Here is a 25,233-nt window from a genome sequence, read left to right as displayed (position 1 = left end):
ATTTTACAGATGAGAGAGCCAAGGCTCAAAAATGAGAAAGAACTTGCCCTGGGTCACAGATTTTGTAATTGCCAGGGCTGGAATTCAGTCTCCAATGTGTCAGACTCTAGAGCTTAGGCAGTTTTTGTTATCCCATTTCATCGTGTTTAAAAGAAGACGGAGTCGGGTAGAGACATATTTTGAAGAGGAGGGGAGAACAGGCATTTATACCAAAGAGCCACAATCATTTCTGCTAAATAGGAGGCGAGTGATGTTGAGAGTGAGAGGAGGGAGAGTGGGGAGGCAGAAATCACTGTTCCTCTGGGCATCGGCTACAAGAAGATGATGAGCCTCTGATGTTATTAGCATATTCATTTTGCTGAAGAAAACTAAAAGGAAAAAGCCATTTCTTTTAGAACATGAGTTTTGATTTGGGTTTGACAAATGTGTTCACCACAGGACAGCTTTCTCTGTGAGAAAGTCATCGACAGACGGGTTAGTCATCCAGCACCTTCCTCCCAGCAGTGCTTCGTGTGTGCATGTTTGTGCGTGAGCGGGAATGTGCATGTATATATGCTTCTGCATATATGAGACAGCATATCTTTTTTTCAAACAGCACCACCGCAACAGTGCTTGAAAACTTAACTAGTAACCCCTTTCTTTGTATAAGTTCTTGCCCCTTTGTCACCTATGAAGCCTGCAGGTTAGTTCAATGTTATATTTCCTTTTAACCAACTGTCTCCTTACAAAGCAGTTTAATCATTACTCTTTCATAATAGTGGATAATGACTGCATGAATTTGTCTCTCAAGGAGAATTATATTTTACTTGCAAACCTCTAGAGGCCCTAATACAAAGATAGGAACCTCTAAGGTAGGAGAAGGAAACACTGTGCTCATGAAAATAAACAGAGCCTGTCCCGGAAGCCCTCAAATTCCACCATGGAAGTGGAAATGAATACAAGCCAGAAAGAGAGTGCATGGCCAAAGCTCCCCGGTATGGCCCCAGATCTCCCCAATATCTCTTCAAACTCCAGGATTTCCATTGTGAAGATTCATTCTCTTGGACCAGAGTATTCAAACATTCTTCATGACAGTATACCTTGGAGTGAAATGACATTTTAAGCCACTAACCCTAAAAATGCTATCATTTGGACAGGAAGGAAGCAAGCAAGAAGGCCAAACTTCTCACTTTCTCTGATTTTGCCATGAGCTAGCCTGGCTCAGAGTACTGTTGATACTGAGCCTGATCAGTGTAATACTGCCCTACTACCATCTAAATAAATATATAGACAGATAGTAGAGTGTGTGGATATTGTGTGTGTATGTTAATATATATATTAGTGTGTAACTGCTTTATTACTATATATTAGTGTGTGTATATATTAGTGTGTATATATATTAGTGTATATATCTTATTGTGTGTACATATGTATATATGTGTGTGTATATTTGTGTATATATACATATTAGTGTGTAACTCAGCCTTATTACTATATATACTATATACATACACACACTAGTATATAAACATACTAATATACACATACTATATATAGTATATATACTACATATGTAGTATATAGTTTGTATAAAGTATATAGTTATATATAGTATAGATTATATATAGTGTGTGTCTATTAGTGTGTATATATAATTGTGTGTATGTATACATGTATATAAGTACATGTGTATATTAGTGTGTGTATATATTATTGTGCCTTATTACTATATGTATGTGTGTTATACATTAGTGTGCATATATACATTAGTGTATATATATTGTGTGTACATATATGTATATATGTATATGTGTGTTATGTTAGTGTGTATATATGTTAGTATGTAACTCTGCCTTATTACTATATATATTATATATTAATGTGTATATATTATTGTGTGTACCTATACATGTGTATATGTATATATGTGTGCATGTATGTATATATATGTATATACACATATAGTAAGCAATACATTCAACTTCCATTTCCAATGGAGGTGGCTCATCATTCTTGGGCGCTACCCTCTTGGTTTCTTTGTGTTTGTAGAGATAGTTTCTAAAGGCTGTCTTTAAAGATAGTGTGGTATGGTATGCAGAGCGTGGCATTTGGTTCAATAATGGGTTCTGCCACTTCCTGCAGCCTGATTTTCATCCCCACTGTTACTGCCCCATGGCCAAGGTCAAACCTTTGTCACTGCTTTCCTGAACTTCTACCTGGTCTGCTTGCCTCTGGGTGCCCACTCTCTAATTGAGTCATTCCTTGTTGCTCAACAGCTTATCTGGCCCACTTGTCTTGTCACTTTAGTGCCCTACTTAAAATCTTTTTGGCAGTGCTTTTCACCTGGAAAATAAAATGTGAATCCAGCACACAGCCTTCTGTGATCCGGTCCAGGCCTCTGTCTCTAAGCAGCCCTCCCACCTCACTGCTGCAGCATAGCAGGCCCTGAGTAGGTCACGATGCTCTATGCCGCTACACTATATTTGCTAGTTGTGCTTAGTTTTCAGCTTCTCTATTTTCCTTTGGGAGAGTGGGAACTTTCTAAACTTTCTAATACCCTCCTTCTGGCTTTCTTTTGCTGTTTTGATGAGCTCATTTTGGTTTTATGCTGTGCCTTGCACAGACCTCCATGGTGGTCATTTCTGTCCCTCGCTATGCTGCAATGATCTATTTACTTGAGTGCCTCTCTGCACAGATTATGAGCTCCCAGGTGGCAAGGACTTTAATGTGTACCCCCAGATGCAAGAACTGGGCACAGGATCTGGAGCAGGATAGTCATTCAGACTGTGTCTATTAAATGAACGATGTTACCTAGGCTTTCTTTCTCTAAAACCTCAAATTTGCAAAGTAGAAATGATCGTAATACCCGTCTCATGGAGTTGCTGTGAGGATGGAATAGAAACATATGAGGAAAAGAACTTTTCCAGCTATGATGATCATCACACATCCTGGTTATTATTATGATGTTAACCTAAGTCGTGGGAACCAAACTTTATCTAATGGGATTAAAGACTCCACAGGTTCTACTCAAAGCCAGAAATTGGACTTGTTCTCAGGATTCCTGTAATATACAGTGCTTAGTGTAATTATTGGAATCTCTACCTGCTGATTAGGCCCACACTGCTTTTTAATTATCTTAGCTTCAGGGGAAAAAAAAAAGCTACATTAAGAAATAAAAGCCTCCTAACAGCTTGTTATGGCATTATTTGTTCACAACTACTAGCAAATGTATTTTGCCGAATGCTTCAAATCCAGTTTTTACAGAGTAAGCCGAAGCTAGTAATCATTTCATAAATATTAATGGAGAATATGCAAGTGGAAAGTTAAATTAAAATGCTACCAAATGGCTAGCAGGCAGCAGAAAATGAGCAGGAATCTCTAATCAGTGGAATTCATGGTTGTATAACTTTTATCCTCCCATTAGAGTGCAAAACAGAAGTTGATTTTTCTCCCACTTAAAATCAGTTCATGTTGAAGGGAAAATGCAAATCAGCTCAATAGCTGAAGGATTCCAGAAACAGCAATTCTATATGGCAAGTCAGCTTCCCTTGGTCTCAGTTGAATGCAAATGGCTGGACGCAGAGAGAGTCTTTATGACCTTGGTCCTCTCATTGGGTTGCTTGGCAGGACTTCACAAGGAACAAATGGTATCTCACATTCACTCACCATCAGTTTGTCATTTTTCTCTTCTGGAGTATGTTTGTACCCGCAACCAGCATGTTGAAAATATGATTGATTGATTTTAGAGATTTTAAATTGGGAGAGAGGAAGCGTATGGAGTTCTTATTGGTTGGGCCCAGTGTTGCTGGAACAGCTAACTTTACATTATTTTTATTATTAGCATTAGATGTCTTTATCCTGTATTGTAACTATCCATCCATCCATCCGTACATCCCCATTCATCCAACAAATGGTTCACTGAGTATGTACCTTTGATGATCCAGGCTCTATGCTGGGCATTGGGAATAAATAGTTATTTAAGACGTGGTCACATTGGTTCTTCTCTCACAGATTTCACATCTAATATAGTAACCCCCATAGCTGTGTTATGAGATTGAAGGAGTTAATAGATGTAAGGCAATTAGAAAAATTCTTTTTCTTTTTCTTTTTTTTCAGAGACAGTGTCTCACTCTGTCACCCAGGCTGGTATGCAGTGGGATGATCATAACATGTTGCTGCCTCAAACTCTGGGGCCCAAATGATCCTCCCATTTTGGCATCCGAAGTAGCTGGGACTACAGGTTTCCACCACTACACTGGGCTAAATTTTTATTATTAGTTTTTTGTAGACATGGGGCCTCACTGTGAGGCTCAGGCAGGTCTTGAACTCCTGGCTTCAAGTGACCCTCCTGCCTCGGCCTCCCAAAGTGTTGAGATTAAGGTGTGATGGTGGGGGCAGAGCAATGACAGGGGATGAAGATGGACAAACTGCAAGGACTCAAACACTGATGGGCTTCCTATGCCAGGCATGGTTTTCTCATGAGAAAAGAGGAGTGGCTGAAGAGTGGAAAGCAGGAGGGTGAGGTGTCACCCACGTGTTCTCTAATGACCTTTGTGTCTTGTGCCTGTTTATGAGGATGGGTTTGAGATGACAGAGGCTGGAGGGCTCTACCCCACAGAAGGCTGTTGAGTTAGACAAGATCATAGAAGCCAGTGGGCTGTACCAGGGGACTAGTATGAAGGACTGAGGATGGTGGGAAATCTGTGGGATTTTTAGGAAGGGGAACCGGGCATCTTGGTAATTTGTTGGGAATACAGGCAATGGGGGAAAACATGGAGCCTGAGTTGGTGCCTAGGTTTCTAGAATGAGTGACTGGTAGAGAGTTGAGCTTTAAGTGAGAAAACCGAAAGTGAAAGAGAGGCACGTTTTGGTGGAAAGACTTTATATTCCCAGCTGTCATAAGAGCTGGATCATTAAATAAGGAATGTGATCGCTGGATTCAGACTCTGGCAAACCAGCAGGATAATCCTTGGATAAGACAGGAACCTTCCTGGATTTCCATTTCCAAACTCATAAAATGGTCACGACACCATCCTAATCCAAAGGGTTGTTGAGAAAGTAAACAAGGATGAAGCACATGGGAGCCCGGGGCTGGGCACAGCAGGACTTTGTATGTGCTGGTGAGGCTGAATCTGAAGAATCATAAAGATTTCCCAGTGTCTGGTTTGTTCAGTCTGGGAAACACATGTGAAAGGAAAAGAGTTGTTCGTATCCTTCTTCATGCATGCACTCACTTGTTCATGTATCCATTCATTCATCCACTTGCTAAGAATTTATTGAAGGCTTTCTGTGTCAGGTGGCATGACAGCAAAGATTCACTTTGCTCAGACAAGGATTCCTTTGGGTGCTTCTTGGATGCTGTGTCCAATCCCTTGTCAAAATTACTTGGATCATATCTGTAATCTTGCTCCAGAGAAAGGGTGCTACCGAGATGTCCCTCAGGATCCTGCAGGCCCTACATGACCCTTCCTTTCCTGTGGCTGTGATGACACCGCACACTGTGTGGTGACCTGTGAGTTAGCATTTCTTCTCATGTTGAATAAAATTCATGGGTAGACAAATTATAAATAATGGTAATAAAAGTAATGCTAAAATTGACTGAGTATTTTCTAATTAATTGCACCTCACATCTACGATCTCAATTAATTTCATAAAGTAAGTTTTTTTTCCCCCAGCTTTATTAAGGTATAATTGACCAATCAGAATGGCATATATTGTTCAGTGTGATGTTTTAATACATGGATGCCCTGCGAACTGATTAAACCAAGCTGATTAACATATCCATCATCTCACATACTTATCACTCTTTGTGTGTGTGTGCACGCGCACACGTAAAAACATTTAAGATCTACTCTCTTAGGAGACACGTCTAGTTTTTCTTAGTTTATAGATGAGGCAACTGAGGCTAAAATAGGTTAACTATTTTGGTTAGAACCATCCAGGAGCTGTGATGGGAACCCAGGTCTGTGTGAGTACAACTTCTATTATACTATCTGACAGTGTATTGTAATTCAGTAAAATACTAAGTTAGCAGATTGTCCATGTTCCCATGTGTTTAGAAGGAAATTGTATCTTGACCTCCCTGGTCGGGCTCCGTTTCCTTTTCTGTATCTGCATTCTGTCCATGCGTCTTTCCTAGGTACATCACTCTGTTCTCTTGTTCAGTTGACTTAATTCTCTGCATCCTTCCTTAGAATAGGAGCTTATGGAAGGCAGGGGCCACATTGTAAGGTGTCATATGTCTCAGTGACGCTGCTAATGATCTGCCAAATGTATGTATGTATATATGAACTGCACACTATAAACTTTTCTAGCACACAGCAAAATCTGCTTTTGGTACAACTAAGAACTTTTATCGATGATTATATTTTTATTGATGTGAAGTTACCTATTCAGTTTTCAAAAATCGCAAAGGCCATCTGGTCTGAAAAGGCTTGTGATGCATGATTATGAATTTCTTTATGCTTCCGCATCAGGGCCTATCCTGCTCCACTATTTACTTTAAAGAATTATAATTCTCTATCCATCTCATTCCATATGTCTTGAGTCCAGAGCCCTTTAAATTTTATTTGTGTCATTCTATTTTCTTGCTTAGCACCCTTGGCCAAGCATATTGGACTCTGTTACAGCTTCTCCATCACTTTCTAAAAACAGACTGATAAGAACTCTACCGGGTCATGGTGTTCAGTGGCCAAAACTTGATTCTCAAGCACCTGATAAATTTAAGCCTGTAAAGTCAAGAGAAAAATTATCCAGAGTGTTGTCTGGAAAGTCAGACAAGGTCAGTAAGCACAGAAACAAACCATTTCTAGCCAGCCTGCCAAGGCAAGGAGTTTGAAGCATAGTCCTTGTGTTCTGAACAAGGGAGCAGGAGGGGATAGAGAATCCAGGGCTTCGAACAGAGGAGGCTCGTGTGGACACCCCAGTTCCTGACCCTGACAACAGTAATTTTAGGCACACCAGGTAACCTCTCTGCTCTGCACATTTGTTTCAATTTGCTTGCCATTCTTTTTTTTCCCAAAAAAAATGGCTTGATCTTTTTTCTTAAAATTTTTTTGAAACAATTTCAATGTTACAGAAAAGTGTCAGATATAATACAAAACAATTTTTTCTCTAAAAGATCGTAAAGTAATTTGCCAATATTTGAAAGAGCCAAATAATGATGCCCAATGCTCTTGGAATATTTTACTGTGTTTTCTATAAGCCAAGGCATTCTCTTATAGAAATACAATGTAGCCATCAAAAAAATTAGCATTGATGTATTGGTATCGTCTAAACTTCAGACACCATTCAGGTTTTACCAATTTTTCCCAGTGTATCATTTATTGCAAATGGATTCAGTTCAGAAATACCTGTTGTGTTTAGCTCTACCTTCTTCAGTTGGGAACAGTTCTTAAGTCTTTCCTTCACCTCCCACACTTTCATACTTGGAAGTTCGCAGGAGAGAGGTTTGATTGAAGGTCCTTCAGTTGGGTTTGTCTGATCTTTTCTCATGATTGGATTCATGTTACGCAGTCTTCGGCAGGCCCAAATGACTACCTAGTTTGCAGGGCTTGTTGCAAAATGAAAATGTGGGGATCCTTGTTCAAAAACGAGGGAAAAAAGTGTTAGTAAAGGCACTAGAATATAAAGCTTTTTGTTTTTTCCACTGTCTCTCTCGGTCTGTCATGGTGTTTATTATTTGCTATTTAACATCACACTCCCTCTGACTCCTGGATACTTATGGTGTTAGAGAAGATACTACAGGCTCCTGGAGGCACCACCCCGCAACTTAGGGCACTGCCATGCATATCTCCAGCCACCAGCCACGCCTCTTGCCTTCTCACCAGCCCAACATCCCATTCCACAGTGTACAGGTGAGCCCCCAAGGGTGATTCTGCACTGGGCACCTGAATCAGGGATGGGCGAGAGGCTTCGTGTCCACTGAATTGTCACCTAATGCCCCATAGCACTGCCCAGGTTTGGGCACATAGTAGGCATTCAAGAAATACTGGCTTTCTTCCTTAGAGCAAGTAGAGCTGGAAGGTATCTAATATCTTCACAAGCCCAAACTTCCCCCTGTAGAAAGGAGTTGAGGTCCAAGGAGGTGAAATGAGTTGCAGATCTGGAGCTCCTGACTCCAAGTCGGTAATGCTGAGTTCTATTCTCTGCCTTTCTCAGGTGCCGGTTCTCTGGTGCTGGGAGTGAAAATAAAGATGATATACCACAGGCCATAGATGAGACACTGGAGCCTCCTACGTAGATATTCCTGCAACACAACTATTCGTCACTCGTTCACCTAACACTCCTGCTGTGTTAGGACACAGAGCACCCCAAAAATGTGAGCGTGTGTCCTGCTCACAATCTATCAGTGAGACAGAAAGGAACTCATAGTGACTTAGGCTAGGCATTTATGATTTTACTTAGAGTTTTTCTGGCAGTTAAGGAAGTGTTTCTATCTTTATTATCATTACAACTCTATAGGGCAGGTTTTCCTAACCCATTTTACAGTGGGAAACCTATGCCTTTAGAGACTTTAGGCAAGGTACGCACAGAAAATGTCAGAGCTGGTGGGGTGGAGGGCAGAAGTCTGTCTTGTTCTGCCTCGAGGGCTTGTACCGGCTACATCCCAGCTTCCTGCCTGGAAGAGCCAGCAAGACTGGGATAGAAACATGATGTCTCCGGCCCGGTGCAGTGGCTCATACTGTAACCCCAGCACTTCGGGAGGCCGAGGTGAGTGGATCACCTGAGGTCAGGAGTTCGAGACTAGCCTGACCAACATGGCAAAACCCCATCTCTACTAAAAATACAAAAATCAGCCAGGCATGTTGGTGCATATCTGTAATCCCAGCTACTTGGGAGGCTGAGGCAGGAGAATGGCTTGATCCCAGGAGGCCGAGGTTGCAGCGAGCCAAGATTGCGCCATTGCACTCCAGCCTGGGCGACAAGCAAAACTCCGTCCCAAAACATAAAAAAGAAAGAAAAGAAAAATGTTGTCTCCAGTGACTTGTTCTCAGGGAGGCCGCCCAGGAGGCCTGACTAAACTTGCTTCCCTCGGGCTTCCCCAGCACCCCAAGGGGCTGTCCTTCCTACCCCCAGCCCTGTGAGTCATCTTCATTGAGTTCCAAGAATCCCCACACAGCTGTGTGACTGTACATTGCATGCTGACACTAAATGAGCAGTGACCGGACGCTGCCTTCCATGTGGGACACGAGCCCTTGATGCCTGATAAAGCCTGAAAGCCACAGTCTGCCCTGGAAACCCAGCTCCAGCCTGCTTCCGCCACATCAGGAGGGGGTAGGTTCAAAACCGCGTTCAGGGCTGATGAATGAAATGCGTTATTAAAGGTAATTCTTCTGAAAGCAGAGGTAATTATCCCAGCATTAACATTTATAATTTAATTCAACCCTGATTAAACTTTTTCTTTCAGAAGGAGGAAATTGAAAGTGTGAAACACCAGTGGGAGGAAAAGGTCCCTCTAACAAATGTGGTTATCAATGGGATAGAAGCTTTCTAGAGCTTATATATGGGGCCGAGTCATGCACACTTCATCATATTCACCAGGTGGGGCTTGGAGAACAGCCTCCGTCTTATATAGTCAGCTGAACTCCAACATTCTTTCCAGAGAGGAATTTTAAGAGGTTAATTTGGATTTTAGCTATCATGTGACATTCCCCTTGGCCCTCCACGCTGTGCTGGTCTTTGCTGGGCACCTCGCTGTTTCCTCTGTCCTTTGAAATCATAATTGTTTGGTTACCTCCTCTTCTTCCTCATTAGTCAGAGCCCCCCAAAGGCAGGGATAATGATGTAAGTACTTTTATATCCTCTAACTGAGAATAGTGTCTGGCATGGAGAAAAAACCCAATACATGTTTGACCAACCAATGACCGATGGCGCTGATCAACTTAAAAAGCTTTCGTGTTTTCATTTACCAACATCCCTATATGCTCCAAAACAACTTATTTGTTTCTTGGTGTGAGAGCAAAATGCTTTAGCAAAGTACTTTGAGGGGAAGTGGAAATGGAGGTTAAGAAAAAAAGACCAACCCACTGGGAATAATAAAATGCAAACTTTATCTCCTGGATTTCAGAATGAAAGGTGGAGTTTCAGATCCCATTTCCCATATGAAATTCTTGGCTTGCTTTTTCCAACAGTCAGGCTAAAAAGGAACTTTTCACAAAAGAGGTATTTTTCTTCTTGGCCTGGAAAATCGATTCCAATGTTAATCTCGCTCCTTGGAATGTCCTCCCCCACCCTTTTCCACCTAGCAAAATACTCGTCTTTCACGGCCCAGCTCAGATGTCAGCTCTTCAAATAATAATCATCATTGCTAATATCTGTCGTGCATTAACTCTAGGGCAGGGGCTGTGCTAAGTGTTTTATAGAAATTATTTTACTTGCTGTTCACAAATCCGCATCAAATCAAGACTATGATTTATCATAAACTTACAGATGAGGAAGCTGAGACCTATAAGGTGGTGTAATTGCCCAAGCTCAAGTGTGGATTTGAATGTGGGAGCCTTTAACCATGAGGACACTGCTCCCTCTGAAGTCTTCTGCCACTTTCTCCAGCCCTGCCTTTTGTGGAGATCCAGCACTGGCCCTGGCCGACACGTAATCCACATACTCTTAGGGGACCACCATAGCCTCTGATCCCCCTGACTTCAAGCTCAGCACTAGTGAACGTACCTTAAGCACCAATGCCAGGTCGATCTTCTTTGCACGCTGAACTCCCCAGCCTTGAGGTTGCTGTCCTTGTAGTTTCCTTTGCTCCATTCTCTACTGGGCCTCTGCCCATCTGACACCGTACACATTCTGGTATTTACTTTTCTCAGCCTGGCTCTGCATCAAGAAAACAGCTTCCTGTCTTGTGTTCTCTCCCTAACACAGCATCAAGTGTGGAACACACACACTCACACACACACACACACACACACACACACACTCAGCACTGTGCTAAAAACAGAGATTGGTGGACTTTAATTTTCCTCAATTCTTTGGAAGTCATTATTCCAACATAGTATTTTCACTCATTCCATCAAAACACTGATGTAGAACTAACTGCAGGGAGTTAGAGCTCATGGTAGCATTCAGGGGTAATTCTCCTGCCCAACCCTAACTTTTCTGACAAATAATTGCTTATTAGTCCAGATAAGGGTTGAGGGTTCATTTTCCTTTTCTTAAATCACATTTTCTTCATAAGACACTCTTCTTCTAGATGGTCTCACGATAGATATATTTGAGATTCTCAAGGATAAATGCATCAGCACATTAATTGTATTTGACCAAAATGCTCCCCAGGACACCACTATGAGATGTAGACAGGCAAAGCAAGAGAAAAGTCACTCTGGGCTCTGTTTTGCTGTTTCCATTGAAGACAAATATTAAGTATCCCTGAAATTCATGTCAAATTTTACCATATTGAGAAATAAATGGATAAAATGGTACTCTTTTCAGTAAATATAACCTTATAACTTGCACAATCACACGTACTTGAATTTTCCCATCTCAAATGCGTTATATAAGCCGAGCTTTTTCTCCTGTACATACTCATGCCACAGAAGACAACACAGAAGAACCATAAGACAGTGACAATGGTTAAGAAAACTGATATTCGGCCAGGCGCAGTGGCTCACATCTCTAATCCCAGCACCTTGGGATGCCAAGGCCGGTGGCACCTGAGGTCAGGAGTTCAAGACTAGCCTGGTCAACATGGTGAAACCCTGTGTCTACTAATAATACAAAAAAATTAGCTGGACATGGTGACACATGCCTGTAAGTCCCAGCTACTCAGGAGGCTGAGGCAGGAGAATCGCTTGAACCCAGGAGGCGGAGGTTGCAGTGAGCCGAGATCATACCATTGCACTCCAGCCTGGGCAAAAAAAGTGAAACTTCTGTCTAAAAAAAAAAAAAGAAAGGATGGGCGGAGCAAGATGGCCGAATAGGAGCAGCTCCAGTCTCCAACTCCCAGCGCCAGCGACACAGAAGACCGGTGATTTCTGCATTTTCAACTGAGGTACTGGGTTCATCTCACTGGGGAGTGCCGGACGATCGGAGCTGGTCAGCTGCTGCAGCCCGACCAGCGAGAGCTGAAGCAGGGCGAGGCATTGCCTCACCTGGGAAGCGCAAGGGGGAAGGGAGTCCCTTTTCCTAGCCAGGGGAACTGAGACACACAACACCTGGAAAATCGGGTAACTCCCACCCCAATACTGCGCTTTAGGAAACAGGCACACCAGGAGATCATATCCCACACCTGGCCGGGAGGGTCCCACACCCACGGAGCCTCCCTCGTTGCTAGCGCAGCAGTCTGTGATCTACCGGCAAGGCAGCAGCGAGGCTGGGGGAGGGGCGCCCGCCATTGCTGAGGCTTAAGTAGGTAAACAAAGCTGCTGGGAAGCTCGAACTGGGTGGAGCTCACAGCAGCTCAAGGAAACCTGCCTGTCTCTGTAGACTCCACCTCTGGGGACAGGGCACAGTAAACTAAGACACACAGACACCTCTGCACAGACGCAAACGACTCTGTCTGACAGCTTTGAAGAGAGCAGTGGATCTCCCAACACGGAGGTTGAGATCTGAGAAGGGACAGACTCCCTGCTCAAGCGGGTCCCTGACCCCTGAGTAGCCTAACTGGGAGACATCCCCCACTAGGGGCAGTCTGACACCCCACACCTCACAGGGAGGAGTACACCCCTGAGAGGAAGCTTCCAAAGCAAGAATCAGACAGGTACACTCGCTGTTCAGAAATATTCCATCTTCTGCAGCCTCTGCTGCTGATACCCAGGCAAACAGGGTCTGGAGTGGACCTCAAGCAATCTCCAACAGACCTACAGCTGAGGGTCCTGACTGTTAGAAGGAAAACTATCAAACAGGAAGGACACCTACACCAAAACCCCATCAGTACATCACCATCATCAAAGACCAGAGGCAGATAAAACCACAAAGATGGGGAAAAAGCAGGGCAGAAAAGCTGGAAATTCAAAAAATAAGAGCGCATCTCCCCCGGCAAAGGAGCGCAGCTCATCGCCAGCAACGGATCAAAGCTGGACGGAGAATGACTTTGACGAGATGAGAGAAGAAGGCTTCAGTCCATCAAATTTCTCAGAGCTAAAGGAGGAATTACGTACCCAGCGCAAAGAAACTAAAAATCTTGAAAAAAAAGTGGAAGAATTGATGGCTAGAGTAATTAATGCAGAGAAGGTCCTAAACGAAATGAAAGAGATGAAAACCATGACACGAGAAATACGTGACAAATGCACAAGCTTCAGTAACCGACTTGATCAACTGGAAGAAAGAGTATCAGCGATTGAGGATCAAATGAATGAAATGAAGCGAGAAGAGAAACCAAAAGAAAAAAGAAGAAAAAGAAACGAACAAAGCCTGCAAGAAGTATGGGATTATGTAAAAAGACCAAATCTACGTCTGATTGGGGTGCCTGAAAGTGAGGGGGAAAATGGAACCAAGTTGGAAAACACTCTTCAGGATATCATCCAGGAGAACTTCCCCAACCTAGTAGGGCAGGCCAACATTCAAATCCAGGAAATACAGAGAACGCCACAAAGATACTCCTCAAGAAGAGCAACTCCAAGACACATAATTGCCAGATTCACCAAAGTTGAAATGAAGGAAAAAATCTTAAGGGCAGCCAGAGAGAAAGGTCGGGTTACCCACAAAGGGAAGCCCATCAGACTAACAGCAGATCTCTCAGCAGAAACTCTACAAGCCAGAAGAGAGTGGGGGCCAATATTCAACATTCTTAAAGAAAAGAATTTTAAACCCAGAATTTCATATCCAGCCAAACTAAGTTTCATAAGTGAAGGAGAAATAAAATCCTTTACAGATAAGCAAATGCTTAGAGATTTTGTCACCACTAGGCCTGCCTTACAAGAGATCCTGAAGGAAGCACTAAACATGGAAAGGAACAACCGGTACCAGCCATTGCAAAAACATGCCAAAATGTAAAGACCATTGAGGCTAGGAAGAAACTGCATCAACTAATGAGCAAAATAACCAGTTAATATAATGGCAGGATCAAGTTCACACATAACAATATTAACCTTAAATGTAAATGGACTAAATGCTCCAATTAAAAGACACAGACTGGCAAACTGGATAAAGAGTCAAGACCCATCAGTCTGCTGTATTCAGGAGACCCATCTCACACGCAGAGACATACATAGGCTCAAAATAAAGGGATGGAGGAAGATTTACCAAGCAAATGGAGAACAAAAAAAAGCAGGGGTTGCAATACTAGTCTCTGATAAAACAGACTTTAAACCATCAAAGATCAACAGAGACAAAGAAGGCCATTACATAATGGTAAAGGGATCAATTCAACAGGAAGAGCTAACTATCCTAAATATATATGCACCCAATACAGGAGCACCCAGATTCATAAAGCAAGTCCTTAGAGACTTACAAAGAGACTTAGACTCCCATACAATAATAATGGGAGACTTCAACACTCCACTGTCAACATTAGACAGATCAACGAGACAGAAAGTTAACAAGGATATCCAGGAATTGAACTCATCTCTGCAGCAAGCAGACCTAATAGACATCTATAGAACTCTCCACCCCAAATCAACAGAATATACATTCTTCTCAGCACCACATCATACTTACTCCAAAATTGACCACGTAATTGGAAGTAAAGCACTCCTCAGCAAATGTACAAGAACAGAAATTATAACAAACTGTCTCTCAGACCACAGTGCAATCAAACTAGAACTCAGGACTAAGAAACTCAATCAAAACCGCTCAACTACATGGAAACTGAACAACCTGCTCCTGAATGACTACTGGGTACATAACGAAATGAAGGCAGAAATAAAGATGTTCTTTGAAACCAATGAGAACAAAGATACAACATACCAGAATCTCTGGGACACATTTAAAGCAGTGTGTAGAGGGAAATTTATAGCACTAAATGCCCACAAGAGAAAGCAGGAAAGATGTAAAATTGACACTCTAACATCGCAATTAAAAGAACTAGAGAAGCAAGAGCAAACACATTCGAAAGCTAGCAGAAGGCAGGAAATAACTAAGATCAGAGCAGAACTGAAGGAGATAGAAACACAAAAAACCCTCCAAAAAATCAATGAATCCAGGAGTTGGTTTTTTGAAAAGATCAACAAAATTGACAGACCACTAGCCAGACTAATAAAGAAGAAAAGAGAGAAGAATCAAATCGACGCAATTAAAAATGATCAAGGGGATATCACCACCGACCCCACAGAAATACAAACTACCATCAGAGAATACTATAAACACCTCTACGCAAATAAACTGGAAAATCTAGAAGAAATGGATAATTTCCTGGACACTTACACTCTTCCAAGACTAAACCAGGAAGAAGTTGAATCCCTGAATAGACCAATAGCAGGCTCTGAAATTGAGGCAACAATTAATAGCCTACCAACCAAAAAAAGTCCAGGACCAGATGGATTCACAGCTGAATTCTACCAGAGGTACAAAGAGGAGTTGGTACCATTCCTTCTGAAACTATTCCAATCAATAGAAAAAGAGGGAATCCTCCCTAACTCATTTTATGAGGCCAACATCATCCTGATACCAAAGCCTGGCAGAGACACAACAAAAAAAGAGAATTTTAGACCAATATCCCTGATGAACATCGATGCAAAAATCCTCAATAAAATACTGGCAAACCGGATTCAGCAACACATCAAAAAGCTTATCCACCATGATCAAGTGGGCTTCATCCCTGGGATGCAAGGCTGGTTCAACATTCGCAAATCAATAAACATAATCCAGCATATAAACAGAACCAAAGACAAGAACCACATGATTATCTCAATTGATGCAGAAAAGGCTTTTGACAAAATTCAACAGCCCTTCATGCTAAAAACGCTCAATAAATTCGGTATTGATGGAACGTACCTCAAAATAATAAGAGCTATTTATGACAAACCCACAGCCAATATCATACTGAATGGGCAAAAACTGGAAAAATTCCCTTTGAAAACTGGCACAAGACAGGGATGCCCTCTCTCACCACTCCTATTCAACATAGTGTTGGAAGTTCTGGCTAGGGCAATCAGGCAAGAGAAAGAAATCAAGGGTATTCAGTTAGGAAAAGAAGAAGTCAAATTGTCCCTGTTTGCAGATGACATGATTGTATATTTAGAAAACCCCATTGTCTCAGCCCAAAATCTCCTTAAGCTGATAAGCAACTTCAGCAAAGTCTCAGGATACAAAATTAATGTGCAAAAATCACAAGCATTCTTATACACCAGTAACAGACAAACAGAGAGCCAAATCAGGAATGAACTTCCATTCACAATTGCTTCAAAGAGAATAAAATACCTAGGAATCCAACTTACAAGGGATGTAAAGGACCTCTTCAAGGAGAACTACAAACCACTGCTCAGTGAAATCAAAGAGGACACAAACAAATGGAAGAACATACCATGCTCATGGATAGGAAGAATCAATATTGTGAAAATGGCCATACTGCCCAAGGTAATTTATAGATTCAATGCCATCCCCATCAAGCTACCAATGAGTTTCTTCACAGAATTGGAAAAAACTGCTTTAAAGTTCATATGGAACCAAAAAAGAGCCCGCATCTCCAAGACAATCCTAAGTCAAAAGAACAAAGCTGGAGGCATCACGCTACCTGACTTCAAACTATACTACAAGGCTACAGTAACCAAAACAGCATGGTACTGGTACCAAAACAGAGATATAGACCAATGGAACAGAACAGAGTCCTCAGAAATAATACCACACATCTACAGCCATTTGATCTTTGACAAACCTGAGAGAAACAAGAAATGGGTAAAGGATTCCCTATTTAATAAATGGTGCTGGGAAAATTGGCTAGCCATAAGTAGAAAGCTGAAACTGGATCCTTTCCTTACTCCTTATACGAAAATTAATTCAAGATGGATTAGAGACTTAAATGTTAGACCTAATACCATAAAAATCCTAGAGGAAAACCTAGGTAGTACCATTCAGGACATAGGCATGGGCAAAGACTTCATGTCTAAAACACCAAAAGCAACGGCAGCAAAAGCCAAAATTGACAAATGGGATCTCATTAAATTAAAGAGCTTCTGCACAGCAAAAGAAACTACCATCAGAGTGAACAGGCAACCTACAGAATGGGAGAAAATTTTTGCAATCTACTCATCTGACAAAGGGCTAATATCCAGAACCTACAAAGAACTCCAACAAATTTACAAGAAAAAAACAAACAACCCCATCAAAAAGTGGGCAAAGGATATGAACAGACATTTCTCAAAAGAAGACATTCATACAGCCAACAGACACATGAAAAAATGCTCATCATCACTGGCCATCAGAGAAATGCAAATCAAAACCACAATGAGATACCATCTCACACCAGTTAGAATGGCAATCATTAAAAAGTCAGGAAACAACAGGTGCTGGAGAGGATGTGGAGAAATAGGAACACTTTTACACTGTTGGTGGGATTGTAAACTAGTTCAACCATTATGGAAAACAGTATGGCGATTCCTCAAGGATCTAGAACTAGATGTACCATATGACCCAGCCATCCCATTACTGGGTATATACCCAAAGGATTATAAATTATGCTGCTATAAAGACACATGCACACGTATGTTTATTGCGGCACTATTCACAATAGCAAAGACTTGGAATCAACCCAAATGTCCATCAGTGACAGATTGGATTAAGAAAATGTGGCACATATACACCATGGAATACTATGCAGCCATCAAAAAGGATGAGTTTGAGTCCTTTGTAGGGACTTGGATGCAGCTGGAATCCATCATTCTTAGCAAACTATCACAAGAACAGAAAACCAAACACCGCATGTTCTCACTCATAGGTGGGAACTGAACAATGAGATCACTCGGACTCAGGAAGGGGAACATCACACACCGGGGCCTATCATGGGGAGGGGGGAGGGGGGAGGGATTGCATTGGGAGTTATACCTGATGTAAATGACGAGTTGATGGGTGCAGCACAGCAACATGGCACAAGTATACATATGTAACAAACCTGCACGTTATGCACATGTACCCTACAACTTAAAGTATAATAATAATAAATAAATTAAAAAAAAAAAAAAAAAAAAAAAAAAAAAAAAAAAAAAGAAAGAAAACTGATACTTACGTACCAGCTGTGTGTCTTTGAGCAATACTTAAACTTCCCATTTAAGTCTCAGAGTTTTTATTGGAAAAGTGGAATTAGGAATGATAATATCTATTTTATTGGGTGCTTGTAAAGATGGAATGGTTTAATGTGCTCAATGTCTTATTATCACTACTAATACATGTTAGCCATTATTATGACTTAGTAGAGTCAGCACTGGATTGGGAGAAAGAAGACCTAACTCTTATCTCTGCTACTCACCAGCCATTGGTCTTAAATAAATCACTTAAGCTGGACCTGAAAGCTCTCCACAATCTGGGGCCTGCCGGCAGGTCTGGTTTCATGCTGAGCTCTTGTCTACAACACACTTGGTTTTCCAGCAACTCAAGCTGTTTCTAGTTTATCACTCTTGCCCCTGGTCCACGTCTATCCCCCCGTGGGGCCCCAGCCATGCTCACACCAGTGTGGGCTTGTGTGCGTGCATCAGCTTCAGGCTTTGCATGTCTGTGTCCAAATTTCACCTTTGTATAAGGACACCAGTCCCATAGATGGGATGAGGACCCACCCTAATGACCTTGCTTTTGCTTGTTTACCTCTGTAAAGACTCTATTTCCAAATGTGGTCACATTCTGACATGCCGAGCTTTAGGACCTCAATATATGGATGTTGCTAGGGGTAGGGGTGGGTAGGGATGGACACAATTCAACCCATGACATTTGGAGACTACACAGACTTGGGGTTTGTAGCCTTTTTCTGGCATAGTGTTGGTGTTTTTATTATTTATACTGTTCCCCACCCCACCAGTGAGATTTCATTCCTCATGAATTTACAGAGAGGCACATGGCTTATATTTCCTGAATTCTAACTCTCTTTTTTGCTGCTGCAAAGCTGTTATTCTCTTTGGTTTCTCCTTTCATCAACCTGGCTGCCAACCAACGTCTAAAAAAAAAAAAAAAAAAAGTCCCCACACTGCAAGCTGAGTTCCTGCCTCGGGTCGATGTGGGTTTATTGATATTCCAGCATGGTTTGCTTCACGATTTATGCTCTGCAGTTTGTGAACCACAGACCCAAGAGGAAAAGAGATAGTGAAAGAGGGGATTTTTTGATCACTTTATATGCAGTAAGTGAATGTCAATTTCCTGCCATGTTATTTCAGAGTCCTTAAATATCCTTTTTTCTGCCTGGACATTAGAAACTATAAAAGCTCTACATTCTGTGGATGAAATATGAGTTCTGTAAGATCTATAATCAGAGCGACCTCTTAACAGTGCTGTGGTACCTGGGAACATATATATATCCCTGTGACGTGGAGTGAAGGGAGGATGCCTGTTCTGGGATGTGAAATGATACGAACATCTGCGGGTCTGTGAGAGATCTCATTATCCCTGTATCTCAAGGGCAGGAACCATACTATAACCCGCTTCCTCACTTCCCTTAGTGTACGTGCAAACTGAAAAACAGTGAAAGAATTGAACACAGTCATTGAGAATGCTGCTCTCTGTTCAGAGCAGGACTCTTAAAACAGGGCAAACCATGGTAGGGGTAATGAACTCCATAGGCATGTTTAGAATAGGAAAAAGCACACAGTGTCAGAGCCAGAGGAAGCCTTAGGAATTATTTTATGTGAGAGAAAACAAACGCCCATGACACTGTTTTTGAATGCATGTTGGTTTCATAGTGAGACAGAAAAACAAAACAAAACAACACAAAACACACACACACACCAAAACCAAAAAACAGGCTATTACTGGTAATGAATAAAATAGTGTTTAACATTCTATTTCTGGTAAAGCATAGAAATCATTTTAGGTGGTTTGCACAAACAGGGAGAGCAACAGAGAGGAAAAGGGAAAAGGAGGGTGGGGGATGACACTGGAGTCCCTGGACACACTAAATACAGCCCATTTGCAGCATGAGCCTCTCAAAGGGTTGATTTAAATAATGAGAACACATGAGAAGTAAAATGTGAAGTTGCCAAAGGGTTCTGCTCCGGGAGCTGCAGGTAGTTCATTTCTAAGCCTCGAGGTTTGCACAGAAATACTTATGTGCATGATAACTGCTTCAGATGCATAGCTCTTTAGAGATTTTTCTGGCTCTTGCACAGTCCTGTGAGGCAGGTGATGCGGGAGGCTCAGGGAGGCTGATTTGTTCCTGTCGTGAAGAGCACAGGTTTGGAGTCTGAGGTTCAGGTTCAGTTGGCTTTGTGGCTTTCCACTGGTAAACCCCAGGCAGATTATGAAGGAGTCCCAGGCACGACTGGAACTCAGGGCTCTTGGTCACCAGGGCAGGGCTGTGTTTCCCTTACCTTCTCCTTTTCCTCCTAACTGGGCCACGGGTTTTCTTAGGTCAGCTCTGTCCTGTGAATTCCTTGACATTGGGAGCTCTGTCTTGTTTTCCTCTGGTTTTGCCTGGTGACGTGCTGAGTAGGTAACAGAGAAATTGTACAACCTGAAGAACATCCTCCAAATTATTAATTTTTAATCTACCGCCTTTAAGATGCTCTTATATTTGTAACCAGAAACCAAAGACCATGTTCTTCAGCTAATTACTCATCATCACTCAGCTGGCTTCTTCCAAGGGCAATTCCTCCTCTGTTTTCTTCCTTTCACAATGATTTATTGTATACCTATAAGTGCTGTGTGCCCCTGATGGTGGTCCAGGCTATGAGTTCCAATCTAGTCTGCAGTATTCCACCTAAATTTACCTGATCTAATCATGCCACACCGCCAAATACAACTCCTCAGTAGCTTCTCCACCTGAAAAGTTAAAGCCCAAGCTTCTTGACAAGACAAAGTCAATAGGCTGTTGACACCAGGGCTGCTAGGGGAGCTGAAGTGGGGAAAAAGTTGGAGATGGGTCAAGGGCAGGTCGTGGAGGCCTGAGTGTGCCAGGCTAAGCAAGGTCATGGTCTTGAGAGCAAACAAGAGTCCATAAAAAGAGGAGTTGGCCTAATAATCTTGAAATACTCCATATGCTGCACACTATGCAATTTGATCCATGTTTAAAGCTTAAATCATTATACTCAGGACAACTGCCATGGGTCGAATTGTTACTGCAGTCCTGCTTTCTGCAAACTTCAATTCAGTTATTCCATTGCAGCATTGTGATGGGTGCTGGAAAATACCAAAGGAATACCTGACATGATTCCAGTCTTCTAGCAATGTACAATCATGGAAATTATAAGGGCTGCCATTATTGCTTTTAATATTGATGTATTGAAATATATGTATTGAATACTGTATGGCATTGGGTTATAATCATATTATCATTGATGCTGAAGTCAGACAATAGGGATTCAAATCCTGAGTATGACCCTTACTGTGTGACTTTAGGCAAGTCACTGATGCCCTGTTTTCTCATTTGTAAAGTGGGGATGGTAAATATCCCCCAAGAGGCAATGCCTGTAAAGTGCACAGGAAAGTGCCGGGCCCATGGCAAGCACTCAGAAATTACTTTCTTGCATTATTCTGTTACGATATATGGTGTTGGAGGTGATAGAATGTCAGGCAGACATGGTTCACATCATCAAAGGACAACAAGTAATGAGTGAATGACTATACACAGCAATTCCTATTGAAATTGGCACTGCAAAAGAAATGACAATGCTCTAGACCTTGCTCTAGAGAACAACAAGGCAGATTCTACTTTAGAAAGAATGGGGTGGCATGGGGCAAGGCCTTTCTGGAAAGGTGATATTTAATCTCCCATTTGACAGGTGAGAAGAGTTGGCCACTGGAAATGCCAGGGAGAGAGATTGCCAGCTGAGGGACCAGCAAAGCAACAAGCCTTTGAGGCAGGAGGAAGCTTGGCATGTTCTAGGAACCAGCAGAGGCTAAATGTGCCTGGGGCTTCATGAGCAGAAGGCCAGGGTGGCAGGAGATGAAGCTGGAAAGGACACTGGGACAGATCGTGCTGGGCCTTGTAGACCTCAGTCAGGAGTTTGGATGTTATTCCAAGTGGGAGGGTCAAAGCAGCAAAGTGGCATGATGTGATTTGCATGGCTTTGCTTAATATGTGCAAATGGTCGAGCTGGTGTCTTCCAGGCCCTCTGAATGAAGTAGTGGGTATGCAGTTTCCAGAAGGAGAGAACAAAACTGCAAGCCTTGGCAGTCAATGGGGATGTACTTATTGGGAATGAAAATTTCTTCATTTGTAGAAATATTACAAAGAAATAGGAACCTTCCCTCAGGAGCACCTGGCAAAGCATTCTCACTTCCGAAGGGCAGACACATAGCCATGGTTGGCTGCTTTTGGCAGGGCATAAATTAATTCTAAATGCATGCACAGGGAGAATCTAGTTTGCTATTTAGTATGCCAGGCCCTGAGCTGGGCTAAGGACACAAAGATAAACCAGACACACAGAGTTCCCTGCACTTAAGGAGCTCACTCCTCTGCTGTAGGAGACTGACTTATGGCAGATCATTAGTGTGTGGCAGGAAAGGTGGCTGTGCGGAGGGGAGTAGCTGAAAGATAATGTGTTGGCACAGAGAAAGGAGAAACCTGTTCTCTGGGGAACACAGGAAAGGCGTGACAAAGAGGTAATGAAGGAAGGTCAACTCCTTTGGGCATCTCTCACCTCCATTTATCTGGACAAATGGCTTTGCCCTCTATTCCATTTCCTCAGAGTCTAATTTTCTTCCCAGGTGAGAAAGTGCTAATTTGAGACGCTGGCCCATGTTGTGAAGGAAAACAGGCTCTGAGGATATCTTGTCTTCTCCCTCTCAAATGGAAAATTTCAGTCTGAATTGGGGCTACTTATAGCGGAAGTTCTTAGCTGAAAGATGAAAAAATTTTATCGTTGAGAATTTTTGATGTATAGCCAATAAACAGTCATGAAAGGTGAGGATGATAAGATGTTATCAGACATAAATGCTTCTTACAAATGTTTTTACATTCACATAGCATAATTTATCAGGAATACTTTTATTAATCTCGTGTATTATTTGCATATCATCAATTAGCCAACATTTATTGAGTACTTGTTATAGATTAGGCATTGTGCTGATTCTGGAGGTTCCAACATGAATCAGACATCTCCACCCTTGAGGACCTCACAGTTCTAGGGATAATCAGATAAATAAACATGTCATGTTGAAGAGGAAGTCAGCACGTTCTGTATGACCCTTAAAACTCAGACCAACAAACGCAGATTGCCGGCAGATGGATTTCTACTCAGTATTAACAACAATTGTCCAACATTTGAGCTGGTCAAGAGTTGAGAGACTGTTCCTACTTCCATACAAGCTCCCTTCTCCCAAGATGGGAAGCACAAAGCAAATGTCAGCTCCTGGTACAGCTGGACCTCGTGGAGGAGCCTCTAGGAGGAACCCATCAGCAGCACATAAAGGGAAGCCCAGTGGCCACTGGCCTTGCAGTCCTGTGATTCTCAGATTCGATGACTTCTACTCTGACTAGCTGCTGTACTGGAGAAGTTTCACCTGCAAACCCAGCTAAGCCAAGACCAAGCCTTGGTATAGGCAAGAAGAAGACTCCCTGACATTCAGAAGATGAGGTTGGGTGACCCTTAAATGAAAGATGGGCAGGTACTTACAGCCCTGGGACACCTTGGGGCTTGCTGGACACCTTTGCCCCATGAAGATCCTCATGCATGGGTGAGATACACCCATTAATATGGGGAATCCTTTAAGGATCTGATGAAACGTGAACCCAGCTAGAAGCCACGTGGCTCATACATATCATTCATATATGTATGAGAGTACAGTGAATGCAGAATAAACACATGCTCAGGGAGGTCTTGGCAGAAAGCCCTACCTTAGCTTCTGAATATGTCTTGGGGATCAAGCCCAGGACTTTGCTATCAATCAGAAGGTTTCCCATGATTAGCTTCTACTTCTCTACCCTTTTTTGCACTTTCCGTCTGCTCCCACCCACCCTTTATGCTTTGCCCATAAGGAAGTGCTGCCTGTGCTCTACCTCCACCCAGTCCACTAAGAAGGAGCTCCTTCAGGGCAGGGAGCAAGTTCATGCCTCTTCGCTACTCTCCCGGTACCTGGAATAGCAATGAACAGAATGAGCGTCAAAAAATGTTTACATTTTTTTGCAAAGACAGGTCTCATCTTGTCTTTTAGTTATGGGTAGGGTTGTGGATGGGAAATGCATTTCTTTGAAGTGGTTCATTTCACTATTTTACCACTGAGGATCACACTGTTGAAATCAGAGATGACCTACATTTCCTCTTAATGGACTTGGGGTTGTTTAGTAGTGCTGGACCTTTCCTCTAATGGGGAGAGTAACCAGTGCCGTTTACTGCGGTTGTGGTGCCATGAACCCAAGTGCCTAAGCCATTCCCAAAATGGCTGTGTCGCTTACAAGCTCCTTGGGTAAAGGGTTCCCAGGATGGAAATCCTTAGGAGTTCAGAGGTGCCTGGATTTCAGGGAAGACCCTTCCCTGGACTGAATGGAGCAACAGATTTCTGGGGTTCTTTTGCTGGAAGTAAATGCTGAAATCACTTTTTTTTTTTTTTTTTTGAGATGGAGTCTCGCTGTTTGCCCCAGGCTGGAGTGCAGTGGCACCATCTTGGCTCACTGCAAGCTCCACCTTCCGGGTTGACACCATTCTCCTGCCTCAGCCTCCTGAGCAGCTGGGACTACAGGTGCCCGCCACCACACCTGGCTAATATTTTGTATTTTTAGTAGAGACGGGGTTTCACTGTGTTAACCAGGATGGTTTCGATCTCCTGACCTCGTGATCTGCCCGCCTGGGCCTCCCAAAGTGCTGGGATTACAGGTGTGAGCCACTGTGCCCAGCCTGAAATCACATTTTAATGGATGCAATAGCTGCACATATGAATAAACTGAGATTTTGCTCTCTCAAAACAACACCAAGGAAGCCAGTACTTTAGAGTCTTGTGTTGAATGAATCCAGTGGATGTTTCAGGAGGGCTTTAGAGACCCCATTACATGATGGCAAACTTCAACCACAAGTTGGTTTAGGACCCAACTTTGCCACTTAGTAGTTGTGCAGTTCGGGACAATGCCTGTGCTTTGTGAACTGCAAGGTGGCCTCACCGCCAGCTTCCGCATCGGGTGGTGGTGAGGCCTCCGGGAGGTGCTATGCAAAGCGCCCAGTCTTGGAGGTGGTCACGGAGGGGCACAGGTGCTGTGCTGTCTCCCTCCTCCACCCCCTCCCCCTCACTTCACCACACGGGTCT

General features: G+C 42.7%; 1 long non-coding RNA gene across 1 annotated transcript; it reads right to left on the bottom strand.

The window, feature by feature from the left end:
- Positions 1-7,274: 7,274 nt before the first annotated feature.
- Positions 7,275-10,785, bottom strand: LOC144333967 (uncharacterized). The gene is made up of 2 exons (XR_013403105.1): positions 10,648-10,785; positions 7,275-8,156 (listed from the first exon to the last, which is right to left on the bottom strand). It is a non-coding gene; the product is annotated as an uncharacterized LOC144333967 (long non-coding RNA).
- Between the last annotated feature and the right edge of the window lie 14,448 nt (positions 10,786-25,233).

This window comes from Macaca mulatta, chromosome 13 (genome assembly GCF_049350105.2).
Source record: "Macaca mulatta isolate MMU2019108-1 chromosome 13, T2T-MMU8v2.0, whole genome shotgun sequence".
Taxonomy (NCBI): Eukaryota; Metazoa; Chordata; class Mammalia; order Primates; family Cercopithecidae; genus Macaca; species Macaca mulatta.
This window is presented reverse-complemented; position numbering and strand designations above follow the sequence as displayed.